General features: G+C 48.1%; 1 protein-coding gene across 3 annotated transcripts in view; it reads left to right on the top strand.

Annotated features, from left to right (window-relative positions):
- IGSF21 (immunoglobin superfamily member 21) overlaps positions 1 to 20,195 on the top strand; it is a 404,504-nt gene that overhangs the window by 155,177 nt on the left and 229,132 nt on the right. The window lies entirely within an intron of this gene.

Below are 20,195 nucleotides of genomic sequence, written 5' to 3'. Positions count from 1 at the left end.
AACCTTACTTGGCAGTTGGATCGTCCCTCCTTTGTTTTTCCTCCGGCTTTCACGGATTTTGCTGAGAGCTGCTGCTCTGTAGCCAAAGGGAAGGGAAGGAGGAGGGCAAGTGGAGAGAGGGAAGGTGGGGAGAGAAGGAATGAGGAAGGAAAGGAGAGAGGGAGAGACTGAGTTGAGCATTTTGAAGTCTAATGTCCTCTCTTGTATGCATGAATCTGTATTGCAGTCATCTCTTCGGGACTCCATCTGACCGGCCAGCAGTGACCCTTTGTGTTCTGGCAGCTCAGTCAACCAGGGGTATTTATTGAGTTCTTACTATGTGCAGAGCACTTGCACTAAGCCACCCCTTACCCTATTTATTTTGTTAATGAAATGTACATCGCCTTGATTCTATTTAGTTGCCATTGTTTTTAGGAGATGTTCTTCCCCTTGACTCTATTTATTGCCATTGTTCTTATCTGTCCGTCTCCCCCGATTAGACCGTAAGCCCGTCAAAGGGCAGGGACTGTCTCTATCTGTTGCCTACTTGTTCATTCCAACCGCTTAGTACAGTGCTCTGCACAAAGGAAGCGCTCAATAAATACTACTGAATGAATGAATGAGTTTACAATCTACCCCAGAAGATGGACACTAAGATATGTGGCTCAATGGAAAGAGCTCGGGCTTGGGAGTCAGAGATCGTGGGTTCGAATCCCGGCTCTGCCACTTGGCAGCTGTGTGACTGTGGGCAAATCTCTTAACTTCTCTGTGCCTCCGTTCCCTCATCTGTAAAATGGGGATGAAGACTGTGAGCCTCACGTGGGACAACCTGATTACCCTGTATCTACCCCAGTGCTTAGAACAGTGCTCTGCACATAGTAAGCGCTTAACAAATACCAACATCATTATTATATATTACAGGTAGGGGAAACAACAGAATACAAAGATCTGTACACAAGTCCCATGGAGTGTTGGGTATATGGATGCAGCTGTTGGATAATATCGTGCTGGGGTTCCCTGTCTTTCTTCCGGCCCTTCCAGGAAGCTGTGGGAAACTAGGGGCAGGAATGTTTGGAGAGCTGAGTTTGGAAAACAATAAAAGAAAAATAGAACAGGGTAGGGCACAGCTTTCGGCTTGACACCGGAACATGCTTGCTTTTCTTCAGCCTACCTTAAGTTCACTCGGTGCCCGGAAGACAGAGAGAGCTGCAGCCAAATCTTTAGTGAGTTGTCCAGGTTGGGGGGGGGGGGGGGTGACACGACGTGAGCGGGGCATAGACATTTTATACTGTCTTGTCCTCCTGTAGACCTCCAGGTAATTTTCCCCAGTATGCAGTGCACCTCTCAGGCGGGCACAATTCCCTGGAGATTGGAGTGTGGCAGCTGATAACAGGTAGAAGGGCTACAAGGAAATCAAGGGCTGAGTGGAATAGAAATGGACTCGAATACTAAGCTCCGTGTTTAGAAGAACATAGAAACAAGACTAGTCAAGCCGAATGGTAAAATAACATTTAATTCAAACTGTTCCCCTGTTTGGAAAGTGGGGCTGGTGTTATTAACAATACACTGTACTGAGCACTTGGGAAAGCACAACAGAAGTAAGAGATGGGGTTGCTGACTACGTGGAGTTTACACTCTAGTGGGGTGACAAGCATTTAAATACTTACAAATAGAAGAAATTGATATTAGTCAATTAAGTATAATAATAATTGTGGCATTATTTAAGCACTTATTATGTGCCAAACGCTGCGCTAAGGCTAGATGCAGAATATGCAGATTGGCCACAGTCCCTGTCCAGAACGGGACACAAGCTCTAAACAGAAGGGAGGACAGGCATTGAATCCCCATTTTAGAAACTGAAGCACAGAGAAGTTAAGTGATTGCCCAAGGTCACACATCAGGCAGGTGGCAGAACTGTGATTAGAATCCCGGTCTTCTAACTTCCAGGTTTGTGCTCTTAATAATAATTATGACATTTGTTACTTACTACGTGTCAGGTGCTGTTCTAAGCTCTTCCGGCTGGAAGGCTGGGGAAGGGTTAGGGTAAAAGTCATCCATCCTAGGGATAGGTTGTCCAGCTGGCATTTGCTGAAGGAGATGGGATATAAAGGGACCTTTAAAACTTGGGGAAAGATGTAATCTGACAGATTTTGTAGAGGAGGGATTCTAGACCGACGGAGCAGCTGAGGTGAAAGAGGTGGGAGAGTCAAGTGCTAGGTACAGTTAGAAGCCTAGCTCAGGAGGCATGAGGAAAACGAGTTGGAGAGTAGAGGATGAAGAGAGCAAGTATGAACGATGGGAAGAGTCGGTGAAGAGACTGGAAGTTGATGGTGAGGAATTTTTACTTGAGGCGGAAGGGCAGAGGAAACCACTGGAGGGATTGAAGAGTAGAGAGGCATGCGCCGAGAGGTGGTTCAAGAAGATGAGCCGTGCACCCGTACAATAATAATAATAGTGATAGCATTTGTTAAGCGCTTACTATGAGCCAAGCACTGTTCTAAGTGCTGGGGAGATACAAGGTAATCAAGTTGTCCCACGTGGGGTTCACAGTCTTAATCCCCATTTTACAGATGAGGTAACTGAGGCACAGAGAGGTGAAGCGACTTGCCCAAAGTCACACAGCTGACAAGTGGCGGAGGCGGGATTAGAACCCACGACCTCTGGCTCCCAAGCCCGAGCCCTTTCCACTAAGCCATGGCCATATCTCTTGCAGATCGGAGAGGGGAGAGATTGGAAGCAAGGAGCCCGGTGAAGAGACCCAATCGGTTCCAATGGATTCATATAATGTTGTTTAGGAAGAACTGGTTGGATTTAGGAGTAGATTAGACATAGGAGTTGAAAGACAGTGAGGATTCGATGATGACCCCAAGGTTGATGGTGGTATTATCAACCGAGATGGGAAATGACAAGGGATATTGACTTAACGGGATGAATTGAAGGTGACCAAGAATCCAGAATTGGGTGGGACAGTCCACGTTTTGAAAGTCCACTCTAGACAGTAAACTCGTTGTGGGCCGGGAATGTCACTGTTTATTGTCGTCTTGTACTTTCCCGAGTGCTTAGTACAGTGCTCTGCACACAGTAAGCACTCAATAAATGAATGAATGAAGTTTCTCCTGCTGTCACCACTTCATCACTACCAAATTTGGAAGGTCTAATAATTATGATATTTGTATTAAGGGTTGGGGTAGATTCAAGATAATCAGGTCCTAGATGGGGCTCACAGTCTGAATAGGAGGGAGAACAAGTATTTTGTCCCCATTTTGCAAATGAGGGAACAGAGGCCTAGAGAAGTTTAGTGACTTGCCCATGGCCATACAACAGGTAATTAATCAATGGTATTTATTGAGCACTTACTGTGTGCAGAGCACTGTATCTAGTTCTTGGGAGAGTACAATATATCAGAATTAGTGGACATGTTCCCTAAGTGGCAGAGCTGCTATTAGAAGCCAGGTCCTCTGATTCCCAGACCCGTGCTCTTTCCCTTAGGTCACACTGCTTCCCTAGAGACCATACTAGTAGTTCTTTTGGCCCTAGGTTTTAGAGTCTAGAAAACAGGCCTGGGTCTCTCACTAGACCTGCCTGCCATTCAGAGGGAATGTTCTTCTCCGTGCCCTGCTGCAGAGACAACGGGCAGCTGTGGCTCATCGTAGAGTGTCTCTGATGTCTCGGCGTGATGAGATAATGACAGACCACTTCCGCCGCCTCCCTCACCCTCGACATAAGGATGTCTTTGACCTCCAACGTCTTCGGTCAGTAGAGTCACTGCAGAGATGTGGGTCTTGGAAGGGAAGATGTGGACTCTTCTATTATAGCACAGCCCGCTCACTTTGCTCCTCCAGCACCAGCTGACTTCCTGTGCCCCAATCTCGTCTATTTTACCACAGACCCCTTTTCCACATTCTCCCTCTGGCCCGAAACTCCATCCGCCTCCACACAGGACAGACCATGAGTCTCTGCACCTTCAAAGCTTTATCAAGGTCACATCTCCAAGAATCCTTCCCCATTTAAGCTTTTCATTCCCCTGAGTCCCTCTCCCCTCTGCATCACCTATGTACGTGAATCTGTACCCTTTGAGCACCCCAACCTCAACCCCACAGCACTTACGTCCATAATTCATTTATATCAATGTCTGTTTCCCCGTCTAGACTGTAAGGTCATTGTGGGCAAGGAATGTGTCTACCAACTCTATTATACGCTCCCATGCACTTGTTACAGTGTTCTGCCCACAGTAGGCATTTCATAAATACAATTTACTGACTGACTGGAGAACAGAACAAGAATGGAGGATTAGGCTAAGTAGAAGAATGGTACTCAACCAATTATATGTATTGAGCACTTACCGTGCAGAGTACTATACGTAGTACTTGGGAGAATACACTATAACAGAGTTAGTAGACAGCTACCCTGTCCACAGTGAGCTGACAGTGCAGAGGGAGATACTGACGTCAATAGGAATAAATTACAGATACGTACATAAGTGCTGTGGGACTGAGGGAGGGGTGAAGAGTGAAAATCAAATGCAAGGTGACACAGAGCAGAGTGGGAGAAGAGGAAATGAGGGTTTAGTAAGGTAGGGCCTCTAGGATATGTGCTTTAAATAAAGCTTTGAAAGTGGGAAGAATGATTGTCAGACATGACGAGGGAGGGCATTCCAGGGCAGAGGAAGGACGTGGATGAGAGATTGATGGCGAGATAAATAAGATTGAGGTACGGTGAGTAGGTTGGCATTAGAGGTACAGTGAGAAGGATGTCATTAGTGAAGTGAAGCACATGGGCTGAGTTGTAGTAGGAAATCAGAGCGATAAGGTAAGAGGGAGCAAAGTGTGCTTTAAAGGCAATATAAGGAGTTGGTTTCTGTTTGATGTGGAGGTGGTTGGGCAACCTTAGGAGGTCCTTAAGGAGTGGGGTGGCATGGACTGAATGGTTTTGTAGAAAAATGATCTGGGAAGGGATGTGAACCCTCATTTTTCTGAGATCCCCAGCCAGTTGGCCTGTGCAACTGCTGAACAAAAGGTACACGCCTAAGGCCTTACCCTTTGAAGACTTCTCTCTTCCTAAAACATGGCAATCTCCATTTTGGCAGACTCTAGAGGCTGAGTCCATTCTGGGGTTGCAGTGGATAGATGACTCCTGGATCACGGTGAGAAATCAGAGCTTCAGGATTATTGTCCTCCACTTCTGTCAGAAACAGTGAGACAGCTGGAATCAGGGAGCTAAATTTAGCTCCGTAAGTGTGATTTGCAGCAGGCTCAGTCTGACTTAAACCCTGCTGAGTTAACTGACAAGAGGACTGTTTTTACTTGTCAGGAAAAGATTAATGGTTAACTTCCCTTGTGTCAAAAGAGAGCTAAAATAAGATATAATCAGAAATGGGGGTCCCGTCCTCCCCATACTAATAAGGTAATAAATTAATGGATTTACTAAACACCCACTCTGTATAGAGCACTGTTCTAAGCCTTTGAAAGTACTTTTCGAAGCGCACTGAGAAGCAGTGCAGGCTAGTGGAAAAAAGCACCGGCCTTATCAGGAGACTTGGGTTTTAAAGCCAGCTCTGGTTTTGCCTACTGTGCAACGTTGAGCAAATCACTTACCTTATCTGGGCCTCAGTTTCCTCAACTGTAAAATGGGGATTGAATATCTGTTTTTTCAATGTCCTTGCTGACCTCTCTGCCTCCTGTCTCTCCCCACTCCAGTCCATACTTCACACTGCTGCCCCTATCATTTTTTTCTGAAAAACCATATCACCTCAAAATCCTGTAGGATTTCTTCCACAGCAACCTCCTTATCATCAGCTTTAAGGCACTCAATCCTTCCTAATTTACCTTGCTGATCTACTGCAACACATCTTGTTCCTCTGATCCCAACGTACGCCCTGTACTTTGATCTCGTCTAGATCCCCACTGACCCATTGCCCACATGCTTCCCCTGGCCTGGAATTCGCTCCCCCTTCCTATCCAAAATACCACCGCTCTTCCCACCTTCGAAACCCTCCCAGATCACGTCTCCTCCGAGAGGCCTTCCCAGACTGAGCCCTTATTTCTCTTTGCTGCCCTTCCCCAGTGTCACCTGTGCATTTGACTGTATACCCCTTAAAAACTTTGATATTCACCCCTACTTATGGACATACCTTTATACTCTATTTCCCCTTTCTGTAATTCATTTTTATGTCTGTCTTCCCCCAGAGATTGTAAACTTCTTGTGGGCAGGGATGGCACCTATGAACTCTGCTGTACTGTACTCTCCCAAGCACTTAGTACAGTCCTCAGGCTAAGCAAGCCATCAATAAATATCATTAATTGACCGATTACTTAGACTTTAACTGTTTCCCTCATCCCTAGTGCAAAGGACAATGTTTGGCATATAGTAAGTGCTTAACAAATGCTACAGTTGTTGTGGTTATCATTTAGTTGTTGCGGTTATCATTACTAGTGGTGGTGTTAAGAGTAGCGTGGTCGAGTGGTTAGTGCATATACTGGGAGTCAGAAGGTCCTGGGTTCAAATCCTGCTCAGGCACCGGGGCTGGACTCTGCTTTACAGGGAGCAGGTAGAGCCCCTGAGACATCCTCATCTGTCCCCAGCCTAGGTTTATCAACCCTTCAGCAGTCAGAGGGTCTGGTTATTCCCATTTTCCAGAGGGAGAAACTGAGAGCAATCAAGATGAAGGACATTAATTAGCTCCAGACTCACAAGACACCTCACGATGAAACCTCTTGTCTTTCCCTCTTCCCCTGCAATCACTGATTGGGACAGACCCCTCTCACTCTGACCCCTGGCCTCTCCCCAACCCGAAACCTCATCCCTCTCCAGACCACACCACGACTGCGGGACTCACCCTGATCCCAGGCCTCACCCCGTCCCCAGACCTCTTGCTGACCTCAGGTCTCCCCCTGACTGAGGCTACATTCCAACCCCAGGTCCCACCTCAAACTCAGACCTCTCCCTATCTCTCCTCCACGCCACCCCCCGCAAAACACATCAACTGCAGATAACCCTCAATCCCGGGCCTAACTCTGACCCTAGGCCTCACCCCCAACAGATGCCTCACCCCATCCTCAGGTCTCACCCTGACCCTAGCCTACTCTTCAACCCCAATTTCCACCTCAAACTCAGGATCTCCCTCCACCTGACTCCAGGCCTCCAATCCCAGGACGCACTTCAAACCCAGGCCTCACCCTGAGCCCAGACCTCCTCCTGACCCCAGGACTCTCCCCCCTGCACACCTCCTCCTCGAGCCCCAGCCCTCACCCAGCCTCCTTCACCCCCACCTCCCACCTTCCCTATCTCCCACTCTGCAGTGAGACACAGTTACTGCAAGGGAGTTTCTCAGGTCAGAGCAGCTGGGCCTCATTTCCACTTAAAAGAGTCCAGAATGCTATTTCCAGCAGCTCCTCCGGGCAATAGTCTATGCTGGCAGGAGCCCCTGCAGTCATAACAGTGCCTGGAGAGCAGTGAGCCTTCACTCACTGAGCTCCACAGGCTCCCTCACCCACACTTCCTATCCAGAGACAACTTCTCTCATAGTCCCAGAAACCTGCTGTCTGTTTCTCGTGCTCTCCGTGCTCCATGTTGTCCCTTTCAGGGTCTTGGGACTCAGCTCCTTCTTGTTCGGGGTCGTTCTCTCCTCGTTCCCAGCTTGGCAACCCTGTGTGGACTCTCTCCACTTGTCATCTCCCAGAATTGCAATCACCTCCAAGTCTTCATTTCCTTTCTCCTAATAGGACCAAAACCTAATTACCTTCTCCTTGTCTTCTAATACTCACCCCCAGACTCACTATCTTGGCAATTACCCTCTTCTCCACCTTTTTGGATGCTTCATTAGCCTTACTGTGAGGAGGCATCCAAACCTCTCTTCAGAATCCCCCGAGCTTTTGTGTGAAGCCCAACTCGGGCTCTGGAGTGGCAATTTTATCTTTTTCTCTGGTGTTGGGATGGTCTAGGGTTCTCTGGGTTTCTGGAAACTTCCCCGGTTTCTTCAAACACAGTTGCGCAGGAAACAGGAACGGGAATGTAGCCTGCAAATTTATGAATTTAGTTATAGCTACTTCATCTTGACAGTCAAATAGCTGGGTGACCTAGTTGATAGACCATGGGCCTGGGAGTCAGAAGGACCCGGGTTCTAATCCCAGCTCCGCCACTTGTCTGCTGTATGCCTCAGTTACCTCATCTGCAAAATGGGAATTAAGACTGTGAGCCCATGTGGGACATGGACCGTGTCCCACCTGATTTATGTGTATCTACCCCAGTGCTAAATACAGTGCCTGGCATAAAGTAAGTCCTTAACACATTCCATATTTTTAAAAAAGGTATCACTTTCTCGTCTAACCTTGTTCTTCCACCTGTTCCCTCTATTGATAAATCATTTTTGTCTGTATCTCTTCCCCATTAAACTGGAAGCCTCCCAAGGGCAGGCAGGAAACATAATAATAATGATGATGGTGGTATTTGTTAAGCACTTATTATGTGCAAAGCACTGTTCTAAGCACTGGGGGGATACAAGGTGATCAGGTTGTCCCACGTGGGGCTCACAGTCTTACTCCTCATTTTACAGATGAGGTTACTGAGGCCCAGAGACGTGAAGTGACTTGCCCAAAGTCACACAGCTGGCAAGTGGCGGAGCCAGGATTAGAACCCACGACCTCTGACTCCCAAGTCCGTGCTCTTTCCACTGAGCTGTGCTATGTCTCTGGGAGATGAACATGGACCCTGCTTCTGTTGTAGACTCCCAAGTGTGTAGTACATTGAATATTCATTCAATAGTATTTATTGAGCGCTTACTATATGCAGAGCACTGTACTAAGCGCTTGGGGTGAACAAGTCGGCAACAGATAGAGACAGTCCCTGCCGTTTGACGGGCTTACGGTCTAATCGAGTAGGGGTACTCGGTTGATTGATCAAATTGCAATAAGATATTTCAGTGATCCATAATAGTAGTAGAGTATTTATTAGGAACTTACTGTGTGCAGAGCACACAGAGTACTCATTTCTGGGAAGAAAATACCCAAGTGGGAATTAGACACTATCCCCTGTCACAATCTAAATATGTAAGTGGGGAGAAATTAGAGACAGGCACATCCGGAGTTATGAAACATTAAAACACATGCAAACAAATATACAAAATAGGCTCAAAGTCTCAGCAGCGACAGAGTCCAAGAGTATGTGAAAGCAAACTGGGAGCAGTGATCCTCCATGATGGGAGGGAATGCAACAGTTCAACGGTGCTTTTCTTAGAAGGGATGGAGGAGTCTGAGTGCGTGAGGGAGCTGCTAGTATTTCCCGGCCCCAGGTCTCAGATAATACTGGTAGCCAGGGACCTTGGAAACAGGAGAGAGGCTGGTGGTGGTTATAGGGTGCCCAATCTTCCACTTGTAGTTCAGACAGTCCAATTTAAAGCAGGTCTGCCCTGTTCAGATCGGCTATGACTGGAAACTTTGTGGTCTGATTCATCAGCACACAGTCCCTCTCTGCCTCAACTCCTGCCTCCAAGCCCAGGTATGGCACCCAAGTTCACACGACCCTGGGAAGAGAACATAAAGGTGCTGGAACAATTTAGGTGGTTAGGTGTCCCCCCTGAACATTTAAACTGACTCAGGTGAACTCGACGGTCTTCTCCCAAATGGCTCATGGCTCAATGGAAAGAGCTTGGGCTTTGGAGTCAGAGATCATGGGTTCGAATCCCTGCTCTGCCACTTGTCAGCTGTGTGACTGTGGGCAAGTCACTTAACTTCTCTTTGCCTCAGTTACCTCATCTGTAAAATGGGGATTAAGACTGTGAGCCCCACGTGGGACAACCTGATTCCCCTGTGTCTACCCCAGCGCTTAGAGCAGTGCTCTGCACATAGTAAGCGCTTAACAAATACCAACATTATTATTCCACAAAGCTATCTGCAAGCCCGACGTAATGCTCATCCATCCCCACATGCATCGCGCTATTTGATGTGCTTTTGTGCAATCATTGCCTACACTAGCGGCCCTGAGCTGGGGCTGGCTACCCAGAATCGAGCCTAGAGCCCAGCTAGTCCCTTTCTAAGGGCCCTGAGACCCTCTGAATCTCAGCGGGAGAGGAGAGGAAGAGGATTACTGGTCACATTGGATGCCACCGAACAGATCCCATTTCCTAAGCCCTCTCTGCACAGGGGAGTGTGTAGCCAAATAGAGCAGCCCTTCCGGTGTCTAGGGACGAAAGCAATTTGTAGGAGATCAGACTGTATTCCCAGGATCTTAGCAAGAGAAAGCTGTGGGCTGAGTGTCTAGGACCTGGAGAGTGGCTCAGTGCCTTCCTCAGCCTCACAGTGCTTTTGTACATATCTGTAATTTATTCATTTATATAAGTGATCATATTATATTGTCCCCCTCCAGACCGAAAGCTTGTCGTGGGCGGGGAACATGTCTACCAACTCTGTTTTATTGTACTCTTCCAAGAACTTAAGTGCTCCGCACAGAGTAAGTGCTCAGTGAATAACACTGAAAGCTTGTTGTGGGCAGGGAACGTGTCTACCAACTCTGTTTTATTGTACTCTTCCAAGGACTTAGTAAAGTGCTCCGCACAGAGTAACTGCTCAGTGAATATGACCGATTGATTGGGAACCATGTCCCGGGCAGGAGAGAGGATCAAATAACCACTGGAGATGTATTCCACATTCATGTCATCTCCCCTCTGTCCTGCTTGCCCCTCCCTCTTTCGATCATCCCTGGGAATTGACTGGTTCAGATGCTGCATTAAGCCCCGGGCCCTTCCCCTTGCTGTTCATGGTGGCGGAATTTTGGGCCGGAGTTGGAAGCCCTGCGGTTCTCACAGCAGGTAGTGTCTTTTCAAGCTCTCTGGGCAGAGCAGGACTATGAACCAGAAGCTGTGGACCCACTGGAACCTTGGAGATGTTACAGGCGTGTGTGATGGTTCGTGTCTGTGTGGGGGCACCCACCGATCAATCAGCTGTATTTATTGAGGGTTAACTAGGTGAGGAACTCTGTAGTGCTTGGGAGAGTATAAAACAGTTGAGTTGGCGGATACTCCAGCTGCCTCCCTACTGGGACTGGGGGAACCATCCCTTTCCCCAAGCCCAACCTACCGTATCGTGGCCTGCCTTCAGGACTGTGATCCATACCGAAGCCATTTGACCAGCCTGGACCTCCCCGTTCAACGAATCACCAGCCCAAGCAACTTTGGTCTCAGAAGAGAGGGGAACAGGGAGAGGCATCGGGCCGGGCCCCATTTCACCTGACGGCAGTAAGTCAGGAGGGTGGAAGTGGCACAGTCCAGCCAGCAGATGCACAAATGGGAGAAAGGGAAGCCACTAACTCTCCTCTCCAGGGCGAGGGTGTGTGTGGGTTGGGTGGCAGGCAGTGTTGGGGGGTGGAATTCACCCTGTCACCACCCCCCCCCAGGCTTCCCACATCATCTTCTTCCCCAATTCCTCCACTGCTTATGAATTTTCATCTGTTTTCCCATTAGAGCATAAGCTTCTTGTAGGCAGGACTGTGTCTTGGGGTTCTGTTGTTTCTCCCAAGAGGTTAGTACAATGCCCAATAGCTGCTTAATGAATTTCATTTCTACTACTATTACTCGCCCTTCTGAGGTAGCAAGGACAAGCCCGACTACCTTTGCGGGTACCCTTTGCCCCAGTTGGCTGTCGCTCTGCTCATGCGTGATAACCACAGCCAAAGGGTGGTTTTCCAGAGTTTAAGCAGTGTGGTCTAATGGAACGTTCACGGGCCTGGGCGTCAGAGGACCTGGGTTCTAAACTCGACTCCACCACTTGTCTTCTGTGTGACCTTGGCCTTCGGCTTTTCTGGACCTCAGTGTCTTCATCTGTAAAATGGAAATTGATTACCTGTTCTGCCTCCTACTTAGACTGTGAGCCTCACGTGGGACAGGGACTGTGTACGACCTGATTAACGCGTATCTTCCCCAGCGTTTGAAACAGTGCTTGACATACAGGAAGCACTAAAGAAATGCTATTAAAGGAAAAAACAACAACTCCCAAGCAGGCCCACCCCAGAGTTCTCCCACTCACGAGGCTGAAATTTCTGGGCAAACCATACTGAACCCAGCCCGAAAACAACTTCTCCTCAGTCAACCACACTGAACCCTGGCAGAGAAGGGCAGCATGGGCCTGGGAATCAGATGGACCTGGATTCTAACCCCTGCTTTGTCACATGTCTGCCGTGCGACCTTGGGGAAGTCCCCGATTTGCATCTGTCTTTCTGTGTGCAGAGTATTCTGTTAAGCTCTTGAGAGAGAACAATTGCAGTAGAGTCGGTAGGCCCTCTTGTGGGAAAATCTCTCCCCGTTGGCCGAGAGCTCCCGTAACAGATCCTCCATGGGAAAGTTCATGAGCCCCATATTTGCCAGAAGAATAAACTTCATTGCTGTGCATCCCCACTTTCAGTGGATGCTCCCTGAAGGGAGCTGCTCCATCAACTAACCCACCTGTCAGCAGACTCAACGCGTTGAATGATTTTGCTATCTGTACACTCCTAACCTTAGTAGCCCCTTCCCTGACAGCATGGCGTGACGCAGTTTCTTCCAAGAAGTGTCCTTGTCTTCTCAAAGAAACAGGAGCGCAGAGAGGCAGGTAACTTCGAGGATGGCCCGGTGCCCCCAACCACTACCTCCCTAGTCAGTCAATTGTATTTGTTGGGCACTTACTGTGCTCAATATTAAGTACTTGGGAGAGTAAACTATAACAATATAACACATTCCATAGTAGGGTTGATCTTTGCCCTTTCTGCGTGAGTCCCATCTCCTTATCTCATCTGGTTTCAATTAGAGGCTTGTGAGGTACTCTTCTGTGCTTCCTGAATCAGATTTGTTTTCTTCCAGTGATCAGTATTCTCTTCCACAGCCGCTGTCCTCTGCCTATTTTGCAGGCCTAGCTTTCCATCTTATACGTGGCCTTCCACCTTACATCTCATCTACATTCCTGGCTTTCCACCATACAATCTTCTTTTCACACTTGGACTTCTGTCCGGGAGTCAGAGGTCGTGGGTTGGAATCCTGGCTCTGCCACTTGTCAGCTGTGTGACTGTGGGCAAGCCACTTCACTTCTCTGTGCCTCAGTTACCTCATCTGTCAAATGGGGATTAAAACCGTGACCCTCACGTGGGACAACCTGATTACCCTGCATCCCCCAGCGCTTAGAACAGTAGTGTGCACATAATAAGCGCTTAAATACCAATATTATTATTATTCTAAAACCCGACTGGGGTCATGCAGGACCCAGTGTCTATAGCCCCCATCTTTTGAGCTTATTCCCCCCTTTTCCACCAAGGTCATGTTACTTCTGGTAGCAAACACAACCCTTTCCCACTAGGAGCTTGCATTCCAATGGAGGAGATGCATCAAAGCGATTTTCAGATAGCAAAAGCTGGAGAAAGAACAAGCAGTTAGCAGTTCAAACATAGGAAGAAACAGTGAAACAAATGATGAAAAAATGATTGAATCATGAGGCGAATATGTAAATAAATAACTTGTATGGGAGGACTCGAGTGCCGAATCTTATCCCCAAGGATCCGCTGATGGAGAAACAGAGGGAAGAAGCCAAGGTCCCCTACCTTGGGAGAATTGAATTGACTTTCCCTGGGGTGGAGGAATCTGACACATCACTTAACTCTGTGATCTGTTCCTTCAAGATGATAAGCTCACTGTGGCCAGGGAATGTGTCTATTGTACTCTCCTTGGCTCTCAGTACAGTACTTTACACACAGTAAGTGCTCAATATATACCACTGATTGATCTTTTGGAATGTAGCAGCATGGGAAGCAGCAGGGGAAGCAGCGTGGCTCAGTGGAAAAGAGCCTGGGCTTCGGAGTCAGAGGTCAGGAGTTCGACTCCCCGCTCTGCCGCTTGTCAGCTGTGTGACTGTGGGCAAGTCACTTAACTTCTCTGTGCCTCAGTTCTCTCATCTGTAAAATGGGGATTAACTGTGAGCCTCACGTGGGACAACCTGATTACCCTGTATCTCCCCCAGTGCTTAGAACAGTGCTCGGCACATAGTAAGCACTTAACAAATGCCAACATTATTACTATTATTATTAATGTATTCTCCCATGTGCTTAGTATCGTGCTCTGCACACAGTAAGTGCTCATTAAATGACCTTGATTGATTGATCTGCCAGTTTCTGTTGAGGGTCTTCTCAGTTTAGAGCCAGTGAAAGTCCATCTGGAATTTTCCATCTCCCTCCTAGACCTCTGTCAGTCAGCCCCTTGATCTTCAGCATCAGCACCACTACTGGATGATAGAGGGGAATGGTGCCCAAAGAGATGAGACGTCTTTCTTGCAAGTGTGTTTCCCAGGCTGGTTTCAGACCATGGGGCCAAAATGAATTTCTATATTTTTCTGGGAGAGGAGAGGAGGAGTGGGTCAGAGTGGAGCAGAGAGTTTTGGGCAGCAGCTGGGAAGAGACCCCACTGTCCTGGATCAGAATCTCCAGGTCTAAATCTTGAAACTTAATGATAGCTGTGCTATTTGTTGAGCATTTACTATGTGCCAAACACTGTACTAAAGGCCGAGCTAGATACAAGATAATCAGCTCAGACACCATCCCTGCCCCACATGGGGTTCACAGTCAAGGAGGGAGGGAGAACGAGTACTGAATCCCCATTTTACAGAGGAGGAAACTGAGGCCCAGGGAAGTTAAGAGATTTGCCCAAAGTCATAATGTAGACAAGGGGCAGAGTTGGGATTAGAACCCAGGTACTCTGACTCCCAGGCCTGTGCTCTTTCCACTAGGCCGTGCTGCTTTAACCTTAGACAGCCACTACCTAGCTGGGTTATCGTATGCCCATAGCATTCCTGTGGGTCTCTGAAGTCACGTGATAATCACGGTATTTTGGCCAAACACCGGTCTAAACGCTGAGTTAGATCATCAGCGGCCGCAACATTTATTGAGCACTTACTGAGCGCAGAGGACTGAACTAAATGCTTGGGTGACTACAATAAAACATACTTCCTTGCTCACAGTGAGTTTACAGCCTAGAGATACAAATTAATCAGGTTAGATGCGGTCTCTATCCCACATGGGGCTCACAATCAAAGGATGTCTATCTCTGCTGGCTACCTGAGCCTTGCTGTCTACGTGTTATTTTATTAGGAAGTAGAAGCTTCCCAGGAAACTCCACCAGATGACCGAGGAGCAGTTTAGATTCTGGGGCTTGTTGAGAAGCGGTCTTCGGTTTCACTTCATTTAGAATCAATCCCTGGCTCAGGGTGAGGCCTGGTGGAAAGAGCTGAAGTCTGGTAGCTAAGAGATCTGGGTTCTAATCCTACCTCGGGCCTGCTGGTAGATCTGAGACAGGTCACCTGAATCTCTCTGGGCCTTGGGCTCGTCATCTGTGTGGTGGGGATAATACCCGTCTTTCCTCTTGAGAAAGGGATGATTGGAGGATAAATGCAAGTTAGAGACATAAAGGAGGGATACAAAATCTTGGCGTTAACAGAATATAGCTGTTTTACATCAGGAATGAGAGAGAGCAGTGCATTACGGGGAGCTCTTCCCCACCTTGCCCTGCTGTGAGAAACGTCTGAGAAAGATCAATCGGTGGCACTTACTGAGCGCTTATTATGTGCAGAGCACTACACTAAGTGTTTGGGAGAGAACAGGGAAGCAGCATGGCTCAGTGGAAAAGAGCCCGGGCTTGGGAGTCAGAGGTCATGGGTTTGAAACCCAGCTCTGCCACTTGTCAAGCTGTGTGACTGTGGACAAGTCACTCAACTTCTCTGTGCCTCACTTACCTCATCCGCAAAATGGGGATGAAGACTGTGAGCCTCACGTGGTACCCTGTATCTACCCCAGCGCTTAGAACAGTGCTCTGCACAGAATAAGCGCTTAACAAACCCCAACATTATTATTATTAATACCATAGAATTAGAGGACTAGTCCCCTACCCATAATGAGCCCACAGTCAAGAAGAAGAGCTCACAGTCTAGAGGATCGACGGAAAGGGTGTACAAACCCGTGTCTGAGACTTCGTCTCCCCCTACTCTTCCTCCCCCCCACTGCCCACTTTAGATCAGTAAAAAAACAAAGTAAAATTATTCTGTGGAAAGGAGCTTCAACTCCTTCAACTCCTCTGTTAGGAGAAAAGATTACAAAATGCATCTTCGGCTCAATTTAGAATAATAGAAGATGGGGATGGGGAAGGGAGGGAGGAAATTTGCTATTACCGTGTCTCTCCTCTCCAGTTTTCTGATCCTTCTTCTATTACCAGATTTTAGCATCCCCTGCAGGGCTCCATTATCAAGGACATGTACCAAAAATGTCCACCCGGATCCAATAGTCCTGCAGAAACGATCTGGACATGTCACTCCCCTTCTTAAGCAACTCCAGTGGTTGCCTATCAACCTCCGCTCCAAACAAAACTCCTCACTCTAGGCTTCAAGGCTCTCCATCACCTCGCCCCTTCCTACCTCTCCTCCCTTCTCTCTTTCTACCGCCCACCCCGCACGCTCCGCTCCTCCTCCGCCCACCTCTTCACCGTCCCTCGGTCTCGCCTATCCCGCCGTCGACCCCCGGGCCACGTCCTCCCGCAGTCCCGGAACGCCCTCCCTCCTCACCTCCGCCAAACTGATTCTCTTCCCCTCTTCAAAACCCTACTTAAAACTCACCTCCTCCAAGAGACCTTCCCAGACTGAGCTCCTCTTCTCCCTCTACTCCCTCTGCCACCCCCTCTTTACCTCTCCGCAGCTAAACCCTCTTTTCCCCCTTTCCCTCTGCTCCTCCACCTCTCCCTTCCCCTCCCCACAGCACTGTACTCGTCCACTCAACTGTATATATTTCCATTACCCTATTTATTTTGTTAATGAATTGTACATCGCCTTGATTCTATTTAGTTGCCATTGTTTTTACGAGATGTTCTTCCCCTTGACTCTATCGCCGTCGTTCTCGTCCGTCCGTCTCCCCCGATTAGACCGTAAGCCCATCAAACGGCAGGGACTGTCTCTATCTGTTGCCGACTTGTTCATCCCAAGCGCTTAGTACAGTGCTCTGCACATAGTAAGCGCTCAATAAATACTATTGAATGAATGAATGAATAGTAGTTGTACTACTACTAATGATAACATTTATTAAGTGCTCATTATGAGCCAAGCACAGTTCTAAGTGTTGGGCTAGATGCAAGTTAATCAGGTTAGATACAGTCCCCGTTCCACATGGGGCTCATGCTCTTAAGTCCCATTTTACAGATGAGGTGACAGAGACCCAGAGAAGTGAAATGACAAGTTGGGGAGGCGGGAATAGAACCCAAGTCCTTCTGACTCCCAGGTCTGCTCTCTGTCTATGCTCTAACAGTGCTCTTTCTCCCTAAGCCATGCTGCTTCTCTACTTCTTTTCTACTTCACTGCAACTATTTGTAGATGACTTGTAGACTCCCTGATAGTAGTAGAAGTTTAGCAGCATTTACCGCAGGCTTCCTTCAATCAAAGGACTTGGATTCGAATCCCGGCTCTGCCACTTGCCTACCGTGTGACCTTGGGTAAGTCACTTAACTTCTCTGGGACTCAGTATCCTCATCTGTAAAATGGGGATTAAGACTGTGAGCCCTAAGTGGAACAGGGATTGTGTCCAACCTTTTGACCTTGTATCTACCCCTGCATTCACTACAGTGCCTAGAACACAGTAAGCGTATAACAAATATCATTAGTGGTAAAGCAGTAGACTATGGCAGGATCGGAGCTTGTACGAGGATGAGAACAGTTATGGGCAGATTGGGGAGAGGTGCAGAAGACTAGCGGACTTTGGCAGAAGACTGAACAGGAACGTTGAGGACAACACCGAGGTTGGGATGGGGAAGATGGCGGCAGTGTTGAATGAGATGGGAGAGTTAGTGGGAGGAGTGGGCTTGTAGGGAAAGCTAACGAGTTCGGCTTTAGAAACACTGAGTTGAAGGGATGGCAAGTCATTTAAGTGGAGATAATAATGATGGGATTTGTTAAGCGCTTACTACTGGCCATGCACAGTTCCAACTGCTGGGGGTAGATACGTAGCTCAGTGGAAAGAGCACGGGCTTGGGAGTCAGAGGTCATGAGTTTGAATCCCGGCTCTGCCACTTGTCACCTGTGTGACTGTGGGCAAGTCACTTCACTTCTCTGTGCCTCAGTTACCTCATCTATAAACTGGGGATTAAGTGTGGGCCCACGTGGGACAACCTGATTACCCTGTATCTACCCCAGCGCTTAGAACAGTGCTCTGCACATCATAAGCGCTTAACAAATACCAATATTATACAAGATTATCAGGATGTATCACTTAAGGGGAGACAGTCATAATCCCCATTTTACGATGAGGTACCTGAGGCACAGGGAAGTTAAGCGACTTACCCTTAAGCGACAGGGGAAGGAGCGTGGCTCAGTGGAAAGAGCCTGGGCTTCGGAGTCAGAGGTCATGGGTTCGACTCCTGGATCTGCCACTTGTCAGCTGTGTGACCGTGGGCAAGTCACTTAACTCCTCTGTGCCTCAGTTACCTCATCTGTAAAATGGGGATTAACCGTGAGCCTCACGTGGGACAACCTGATTACCCTGTATCTACCCCAGCACTTAGAACAGTGCTCTGCCCATAGTAAGCGCTTAACAAATACCGACATTATTATTATTATTATTACCCAAGGTCACACAGCTGACAAGAGGCGGGGCCGGGATTAGAACCCACGACCTCTGACTCCCAAGCCCGGGCTCTTTCCACTGAGCCAGGCTGCTTCTCAGGCCCAAGAAGCCTGAGGAGATGAAGGATCACAGATCAAAAGAGAGGTCGGATCCAGTGTTTTAAACAGGCGGTGGTGGCAGGGTGCCCATCCGTGCCAGGTTCACTTTCTCCACTGGGCTCTGTCCTAGTCAGTTTGCTAATAATCATGACAATAATAATAGTGGCATTTGTTAAGCGCTTATTATGTGTCAAGCACTGTACTAAGTGCTGGGGGGAGATACAAAGAACAAGATGGGGGGTAGTCCCTGTGCCACACAGGGCTCACAGTCTAAGCGGGAGGGAGATCAAGTATTGAATCCCCATTTCAAAGATGAGGAAATGAAGGCACAAGAAAAGTGAGTTGCCCAAGGTCACGCAGAAGGCAAGTGGCAGAACCGGGAATAGAAACCAGTCCCCTGACTCCAGCCCTGGGGCTCTTTCCTTTAGATCATACTGCCTCAGTCCTTGGCCCCAAGTTCCCGGTGACCCGTGAGGTGCCAGAACCCACCCTTCTTGAGCATGGCCACTGCAGCCCTCAGTCCCAGAGACCTGGGCAGAGCCGAGACCAGCTAGCTCTGCCATGTCCCGACCCACTCTTGCCATCCTGCTGCCAAAGGCTTCATCTCTACTATCTTCTCTGCTCCTGCATATTAGTCATTTTCAGAAGTTCCAAGACTAAGCATGGAAGACACAGTGGGAGGGGACTAGTTTCACCAGAGAAAGCTGGCCAACAGGAAACATTTCCCCGTGTCTGAAGGGCTGGCCTTTAGATGGGTCTGACAGCTTCTGAAGATAATGCTGGGGTCTGATTTTGCCAGTTGTCATGTCCTTCATCCCATCCCAGGCTCTTCCCTCCCTCACTCCCAGTATTGCCTCGGTGCCTCCCGCTAATGTCTCGTTCCCTCTGGAATAGGGAATTGCTTGAGAATCTTGATCCGCATATGCTTTATTAGGGAATTTGCTTAGATCTGAAGCCAAGCCTTTGCTGGAGGAGCCAGAGAAAGTGGCTGGTGGTTAAAATCCATACTAAGATCCTTTGTGTGGCAAATCCCGGCCTTTGGCCTTAAAGCTTTAGGTCATATGCTACTTTAAAAGCATTTTTTATAAAGGTACAAAACCAGTAAAATTAGTAGCAATGAAAGCCATATTTAACTAGGTCTTGGAGCTTTATACTGCGTCCTGAAGCAAAACTGGATATCCGAGTTTGAGGCAAGATATGGCAGGTGAGTTAGCTCTAAGGTTCTACTGTTTGAGACTTTATCAGCTTAAGGCAGCCAATCGCCCACGATAGATGAAGCCACTCTGAGGATTGTCTTTTGCAGAATTTTCTAAAAAATCTCCCAGACTTGATCCTTTTCTCTGACCTTCTGCTATCCTGAATCTGCAATAGTAGCCCTCTTCAGGCCTGACTGGCCCAATTTGAATATCGATGGATTGACTGATTGATTGTGGTGTTTGCTGAGGGCTTACTAAGTGCTAAAGTTGTGCTGAGCCCTCTGGGGAGGGGAATACAGTTCAGACACAGCTCTGAGTAGTG

The sequence above is a fragment of the Ornithorhynchus anatinus genome, chromosome 5 (assembly GCF_004115215.2).
Source record: "Ornithorhynchus anatinus isolate Pmale09 chromosome 5, mOrnAna1.pri.v4, whole genome shotgun sequence".
Classification (NCBI taxonomy): Eukaryota; Metazoa; Chordata; class Mammalia; order Monotremata; family Ornithorhynchidae; genus Ornithorhynchus; species Ornithorhynchus anatinus.
Note: the sequence above shows the minus strand (reverse complement) of the source record. Positions and strands in the feature narration are given on the sequence as shown.